The sequence below is a fragment of the Oreochromis niloticus genome, linkage group LG6, assembly GCF_001858045.2.
Source record: "Oreochromis niloticus isolate F11D_XX linkage group LG6, O_niloticus_UMD_NMBU, whole genome shotgun sequence".
NCBI classification, from domain to species: Eukaryota; Metazoa; Chordata; class Actinopteri; order Cichliformes; family Cichlidae; genus Oreochromis; species Oreochromis niloticus.
The window spans coordinates 31,898,363-31,906,625 of NC_031971.2; the positions used below are offsets into that span (position 1 = coordinate 31,898,363).

Below are 8,263 nucleotides of genomic sequence, written 5' to 3' on the forward strand. Positions count from 1 at the left end.
ATAAAAAAGACAGCGAGAATAATAACTGGCTGTTCAACTAAGCGGCAAATGTCAGTGTATGTCTACATCATCCTTTCTGCTTAAACCAGAAGTCAAACACAGCTCCTTGTAGTTTACCTGCTAGACTTTACATTTGCTGAAAAGACTGGAGTTCATCCTTGCACAAGCAAACAGCAAACAGGGGAGAATCTTATCGCCTTCAGTGGAGCTACTATTTATTTATTTATAGCTGTTTCTAGAGTGGAGTAATTTAAGTATTAATTAAGCCTTCCAGTTCATCAACAGCCATAATACATCTCAGCTGTTCCTCACTGACTTTGGTGTTTTATGCATTTAATTAAATATTCTCTGTGCATAATCTCAGCAATCCCATAACAGATAGTTTTTTAAATTTATACAATAAAAAAACCCTCAAATGCAGTTTGTTTGTTTTCTTTGTTTTGTTTTGTTTTGTTTTGTTTGGGGGGGGGTTGATTACTAGCATATAGGAAATTTTCCTTCCTTTGGTGCAACAAATTCAGCTTACGAGGCACATTACTGCTTCAGCTGTAAATTCATGGAAAACCAAGTGGCAGGTTTTGAGTTTTACGGCCCCTATGCTGTTGTGTGCACCAAGTAATGCAAGTAATGCATTACTTTCATCAAATTACATTTTCAGTAACACAGTAATGTAATGTGCTACTGTGCTAAATTCAGTAATCACAACACAATTACAATTATGTCATTACTTGCATTGCAGAGGTTCTGAAGTGACTGTATCTGCATGGCAAGTGGATAGAATGAAAAAAACTTCAAACATGGCCTTTATCTTAATTTGCACTTGCGCTACAGTAATCTTTTATTTTAGTTCAAGAGCAGGAGAAGGAAAATGGGGGAGCAGTCTACACCTTTTGAGGAGTGAAAAACATGTAGACTGCTCCCCCTACACGTTTTGAGGAGTGGAGTGAACAGTCGAATGAACAGGAGCACAATGGTAAAGTGAAAACTGGATCCAGGACAGAAATAAGTGGATTGTACTGCAAAGACAACTCCGGCTTTTTGCAAGAATCTGCACAGAAAGCTAGCAAAGAACCCAGAGTGATGGTAAACATTTCAGATCACCATATGAAGTAATGTGAAAGCAATCTAAAGAGTAGTGTAATGTAATGTATGTAATGTACTACATTGATTTTAAGAAAAGTAGCAAGTAATGCGCAATACAATACATTAAATTACAGTTTTGAGTAATGACTCTGACACTGATGTGCAAAGGACATACAATTGGGATCCACTTACAGAAACATTGCTTTGTATCTCATTCACAAGATTTTCAGAAAACTTGATTTTAAGAAAACTTGACCTCTGACCCTGAGGTCAAAGTCAGTGCACCCATAGTATCAGTTTGAGAATCCCTTGGTCCTTCAAGTTATAGCATTCACAAGATTTTCATAAAACTTGACTTTTGACCTTGACCTTGAGGTCAAGGTCACTGTAATTCAAACTCATCTGATATTTTTAGTCGATGCACCTTTGGTATCAAAGCTCCTGTATCGTCTCGTTCTTAAGTTATCACATTCAAAAACTTAGGCGTCCATGCCGCCCACCTGGCGGGTGAGGACAATACCCCACCAGCATTTGGCGACTGAGGGGGAAAAACCAATACCACAATGAATGCATCGCTAGTCTGTTGCTCATACATCTTTTTAATCCAAACCCAAATATTTCAGCGTCAACTGAATAGATTGTTGTATTCAGACATTTCTGAACCTCCAGAATGGTGAGTGGCTGTGTGTGTGTGTGTGTGTGTGTGTGTGTGTGTGCGTATGTGTGTGTGTGTGTGTGTGTGCGCATTTGTCTGTGTTTTTTATTGATTTTTGTTAGGGTTTTTTTTGGGGGGGGTTATATCTCCAGGTCCATATTCATTTCAAAATCTTAGTATAATGGCAAATAAAGCATTGTCATAAAAGTAATTGCTATTAGTAGGACTGCGCCATATCATACTGTACACGGTAATACCGGTATAATGTTAGGCAATGATAAATGAAATATCGCAATAGAATATGGGTAAAACACGCATGCGCAGTGCCTTTGTTTTCATACACACGGCGGAAAAAGCATGGCGGCGACGGAGAATGAGAAGGGCGAAAGCGGATTGTTGAATGAAACAGATGAACCAGAATTGGTTTGTAAAAATGGTGCAACTTCAGTGGTGTGGAACTGGTTTGGCTTTCGTCCCTCAGATACACACCAAAGCACATTTTTTGGTAGAGCATGCAAGCGGGCCGTTATTATTACCGTTATTACCGAACCGATTTTATGTGGTACACGACGCTCAAAAATCTGTCAAAAAATGTTTTAGTACGACTTTGCTAAGCTATGAAGTCGCACCACTTGATGGATTGTCGGCGCATGCAGTCAGGAGCCTCGTAGAGTGATAAGTACTGTGCTTCAACATTATATTACCGTATTGTGTGTATAACCTCTTCTTAAGTTTTGTGGATATTATACATGGTTATGCTCAGGATATGTCGGCCAATTTCCACTGGAAATGCCTTTTGGTTAAACTGTCAGCGAGGAATTTGCATTTTCACTGTTAAATTTTTATATAACTTTAATGCACATAAAAAACAGCTGCTTGTTTGAGTGAAAATACATTGATGGGGTTTTTTTGCACTAACAAAGTTGTGGAGTTGTAAAGTATTTTGTCTCGCGTCAATTATATCGTTATCGCAAATTTTCAAATATATATCGTGATAAATATTTTTGGCCATATTGCCCTGCCCTAGCTATTAGCTTCAGCTGTATTTTATATTTAGCCAACAAAATCTAACTAATATCTTGTGAACACTTTCATGACAGCATGAAAATGTTAGCATTCAACTTAAGTACAACTATAATAGCATAGCATAGAGGACAGTAACAATCAGGGTGCTTCCACAGTCTTTCACTTTACTCTGATACAGCGGTTTAAAACCATTTTAAACCTGGCATGTCTCATTTTCAAAAGTCCAACAAGAAAAGTTCAAGCTCCACACGCCATCATTTTTTTTTATCAAATTTTAACAATAAAAAACTGCATCCCACAACCACACAAAGTAAACTGATGCATGCCTAAATCTGTTAAGAAGAGGCAGACTTTGTTCCAGATCAGCTGTTTCATAATCTAGTTCTCTGTCCCACCTGTATGCATATGGATCACACCTCCCGAACCAATAAGATTTGAAAAAAAAAAAAGCAAAATGTTTTGCATTTTCACACAAGTAGGTGCTGAATGTATGTTTGGGCAAGTAACATGGCCAGTGTGTGCAGGTGGTAATCATACATGGGCGTGGTGTGATTATAGTGAATGTGGACGAACCTTAAATCTTATTTAGCTCCACTGATATTGACTCAGAGTTGCATGTTTAGAATGGCTAAAAACCTTAATCGGCTCTGTATGTAGCCCTAGCTTCATTCTTGGAGTACTTCCCGGGAAAATATCAAGGATCATATCAGCGATCACTCACTGGCTGCATCCCCTAAGCATGAAATCACTTGAGTTGCAACACTGACACCCACACGCTGTTCCCGCCACGCAGACAGAAAAGGCAATCAAGGTATGATGGCTAGGATGTGATATTCCAGGGAGTAAGCGCTGATTTTCTAAACAATTGGCATGCTGTGACATGGGGTGATAGCGGCAAATCCTAACAAGTTACTCTGTCAAACCACAACTGCACAATTTACATCTGTGGTTTACAACCTTCACAGCCTTTATATCTTAGGGTAGTTAGTTGGGATTGGGAGTAAAGTGGTCTCTGCCACTTAGTATGGCTATCATACTAAAGAGAACCAGAGCACAGGGTCGCATTGCTTAAGGAAGACTAGAGGAACAAATGTTAAGTCTGTTAAAAGTCCAGGAATCCATAGAAATCTCCAAGCATGGAAAAAGAAAAAAACATAAACATAATTGACTTGTAGATACAAGTAAATGCCTAACATACTCTCTCATCTGAAAGAATTGTGTATCACAGGTGTAGGTTGTGAAGAGTTTTTATAACAATAATTTCACAACCTCACATACACATTCACTGTTTTCATAGTAAAAATGTCATCGAGACTTGTTGCTTTGTACAAGAGAGTGTGTTTGTACAACTTCAGACTAGACCTCTGGCCGTCTGCCTCATAACCAAGTAAACATTGCTTGGTTATGGTTTGGACGGTCAGCGAGCCCAGTAAATGTCACACACTGAAAATATGTTTGACTTGACTTCCACTGAGAAAGATGAAGAGGTCCATACACTTTTTGAACACTGACAGATTTGGACAATTGTGCAGTGGATTTTAAACTAAGCATTTAAGATGTGATTGTAGGGCAGACTTTCAGAGTTTAGCGAATGTAATGTATTAACAAACGCCAATGCTGCCAGTGGAAACAACGCACTAGTGTTTTTTGATGATGTACAGAGCTGCCGTCTCTGGTCCGATTCAGACAAATGCTGTACAACTGATTGGATGGGACTCAGCAGTGCAAATGAATAATGAACCAAAGCAACCCACACCCAGACTTGCTCAGGGCAAAGATAAGGAATGGGATAATCATCTATAGCTAAACTGGTCACCTGATCTCAACCCAGAAGAGCATGCTTTTCAGATATTGAAGAGAAAACTGAAGGTAGATACCCACAAACATAAATTATTAATGCAATGCTTTAAAAAAAAAAAAAATCTTTGATCTAAAGCTGAAAGACTGCACTTCGATCACATCTTGATTGTCTGAATTAAAATCCACTGTGGTGGTGTACAGAGGCAAAGGTTTGTCATGTTTGTGGACCTAACTGTACCTTCTAGCAGTACAGAAGGGTCTATTAAATTAAATAAAATCAGTCGTATATCATAAATGACTCGAAAGGGTCCATGTAAAATCCAACTAATGAGATTTCCCCGGTTTGGGGTTGCAAAACCTTTCTGTCTTTGACTATTGATTGAAAAAGTTCTGCCAGTGAAGCCCTAAGAGTTTAACATCGATGATCGTCGCAGGTAGAAATGGTTAATGGATAAATGTCCTTAGCTTATTTCACCTGCTTTCATGTTTGTAGACCAGTCTCTGTGAATCAATATCTGTCCTTTATAAATCTTCCCTGCATACAGCTGGCCCATCCTGACCAGGTAAATCAAATCTCTGGCCATCATACCATTACAAAAGAGTGGTCTGATGTCTGGGTGAAAGCACTGAGCCCTCAGCCAAGACATTTCTTTTTTATTGGAAAGAAAAAAACATATAAGAGGGCAAGAAGACACAAGAGGAGAGAAAAGGTTCCATTTTTAAGAAATTGGATGCAAGCATCAGATCAAACATTGAGTATTTTGTGTTCAGAAGACTGAAATTCAGAGCAGGTGTATCTATGCATATATGGTGTTAAGGATGGATGAAATGAATATGGTGTTCTTGTGACTGAAAGTAGCCGGTCATAACCTAATCTAAAATGCCCCTGGGACAAGAGGCCAAGTTGGCTTCTCTAAGGGCAAACCAATCAGTGTGCAGAGTGTTCAGGTGCAAACACAAATAAAAATACATCAAATACAAAAACCAAAATGACAGAAAGCCATGAAAAGCATCTATATAACTATTTTCGTTTCTTTCTGTGTTTCAATGCTTTATTTACACTGTTGAGTTTTCTAATTAATAATCAATCCAGAATTCTATTATTATATTATCATTATATGCTGAATGGGTAATATATTCAGTTATATTACCAAGGAATTCTCATATATATATATACACATAGCTGGTCTATTTTTCACAAGAGGTGCCCACAGCGTAGCTCTGCACATTTGATTTGGCAGAATTTTACCCCAGATGGCCTTCCTGATTGACTAATTTATTAAGACACTGAAGAACTAGGATCACACAATTACAATACATAACAATACTAAATTTTGTCCTATTATAGCTATAAAAAGCTTTGACTAATTTGTGAGGTCATTAGATAATTCAAATTGCAGTCACGGTTTTCTTATTTAGTTGTAATGCTCTTTTTTTATATCACAGTCAAGGAAATGATCACAACAAGCACAACATTAGACCCTTACAGAACTACAACACTGACTGACTTATCTGTATAGGGGCACTCTCAGCCTCCACTGACATATTACACTATGAGCTCTTTTTGAAGCTGCATTAGACAGCTGAGATGAAAGCTGTAAATTACCTGCAGATATTGGCTAAGGTCTGACGATTTTTACTGTCACTTTTTTTATAAAATCAAGTGATTACATAAGAACAATAAATTTATGGTTAAAGAAAAGACACCTTACTTGTTGAGGTTACAACGTCCTTAGCTGCAGATGAAAAATGTTAGGAAACTGGAACTTTTTAGGCACATACAGCAGTAACATTGCAGCAAAGCAAAACGAAATATCAATTCTTCTCATATACAACTTACATCTTTGCAGTTTTGTGTTAGTGCAAAACACTAAAACTTGCTTTGCTGGAAGAGCTTGTCTACTTCATGGCTTTGCTAGAGATATTTATCACAACTCAACTTTTCCACAATCCGATTTAAGTGATCACGGACCTTTCGTTCCACATTAACAAACCACACGAGATAAACTAACACTGGCATTTCATATTATTTAGTTATCTGATGTTCCATCCCTTTAAAAAAGCCCAAATTAACTGGTCCGAATTTATATTAAAGGCTATCTCTGCTTCCGATGATGACTGACGGAAGAAGAGGCACATTTAACAAGGTTTGCAAGGTTTCCCTTTATGTGCACGGCGCACTCACATATCCTTGAGAAGCAGTCATACAAGTGCACAGAGGCGTGGAAGTGACTGCACTCTGTTTTGTGAATGACAAGAAGGATTGCAACTGCGTAAAGGCATTCAATAAGAACAGTCATAACACTTTTTAAAAAAGAAGGAAACAATCACCTAAAGCCTTAGCTTGTACACTTCTAAAAGCTGAGCTTCACTTTTCAGTCAATGATGCCGGAGAAAAATAATGCAAAAAATACAAAAAATACAAAAAATAAATGAATAACACATAAACAATGTCCCTCAACAGAAACGAAACTCGCATGTGACACCCAGAATTATCAGTCATCACTTTCTGTGATGACAGAAACCAGAAAATCAGATAAACAGTGCAAACTCCAACCAGTTTGTTTTCGTTTTTTTCTTTTTTTTACCTATGCGTCCAGACCTCCTCTTGCGCTCTTGGCACCCCCACACTGCCCGCTGTTCGTCCGGCCCATCACAGCAGGTAGGTCCAGAGCAGACAGTAGACTATGTATCACCGTGTCCAGAGGCAGATTTATAAAGAAAAAAAAAAGACAAAACAAACTGTGAGTTCTCAAATTAGCTCTAGTCCAGTTAAGCAGCACTGGGTCTTTTTGTTTGTTTCACTCTTGATGTCTGTAAACCACTTTTTAAAGTAAATGTCGCTCTCTTTGCAGTGAGGTCTGCTGTGCGCTGTACTCAATGCTGCGCTCTTTATGGCGCTCCGCTCCTGGAGCTGGACAGAAAGCGATGTAGAACGAGGAGTCCAACTTCCGGTGTCAAGTTTCAAAATACAACTCCACATGATGAACGGCAGGAGCAATGTGTTTACCCATATAAATAAAAATGATTAGACTTTAACAAATGAATGTGGCAGTAGAAGGTCATTTAACATTAGGTGCACGAATAAAATGTGCAAGAATAAAGATGCTGGAGAAAAAAAGGCCTGCAGGGAAACTATAATGAATCTAAGTCTTAAGTAACAGGCCAAAATGCTACACTAATATACCATAACTCCCAAGTGTTAAATATGCTGCTGCATTATGTGGGAGGTTTACTTGAGTTATCATGTAGGACTGTATATATTGTGTCTAAGTAGACTTCACAAAATCAGTGCACATCTACTGTATATTAAGTTTGATTTCAGCTTTGTCTCTCTCTCTCTCTCTCTCTCTCTCCCTATATATATATATATATATATATATATATATATATATATATATATATATATATACACACATATGTATATATACAACTCAGCAGAAATTATAAAATATTGTTCAGTTAAAGTTAAAGAAAAAAAAACAATAAGGAAAAAAAACAGGAAGGTATAACAAATCAAATGACTGGACACAAACCAGGAAATAACTGTTCATCCATCCATTTCCTACCAGTTATCCACTTCATGGTCGTTGGGAACGTAGCCTATCCCAGCTACTATAGGCCAGTCTGTCCAGGGCTAACACAGAGAGACATAAAACCAATTGCATTCATATTCACACTTATGGATAATTCAGAATC

At 37.9% G+C, this 8,263-nt stretch overlaps 1 protein-coding gene across 2 annotated transcripts in view; it reads right to left on the reverse strand.

Annotated features, from left to right (window-relative positions):
* Positions 1-7,469, reverse strand: part of gcgrb (glucagon receptor b) — a 54,374-nt gene extending 46,905 nt beyond the window's left edge. For both annotated transcript variants that reach the window (XM_003450021.5, XM_005454832.4), the window contains exon 1: positions 7,153-7,469. The gene's annotated coding sequence lies outside the window, so the exon portion shown is untranslated. The remainder of the gene's footprint in view (positions 1-7,152) is intronic.
* Between the last annotated feature and the right edge of the window lie 794 nt (positions 7,470-8,263).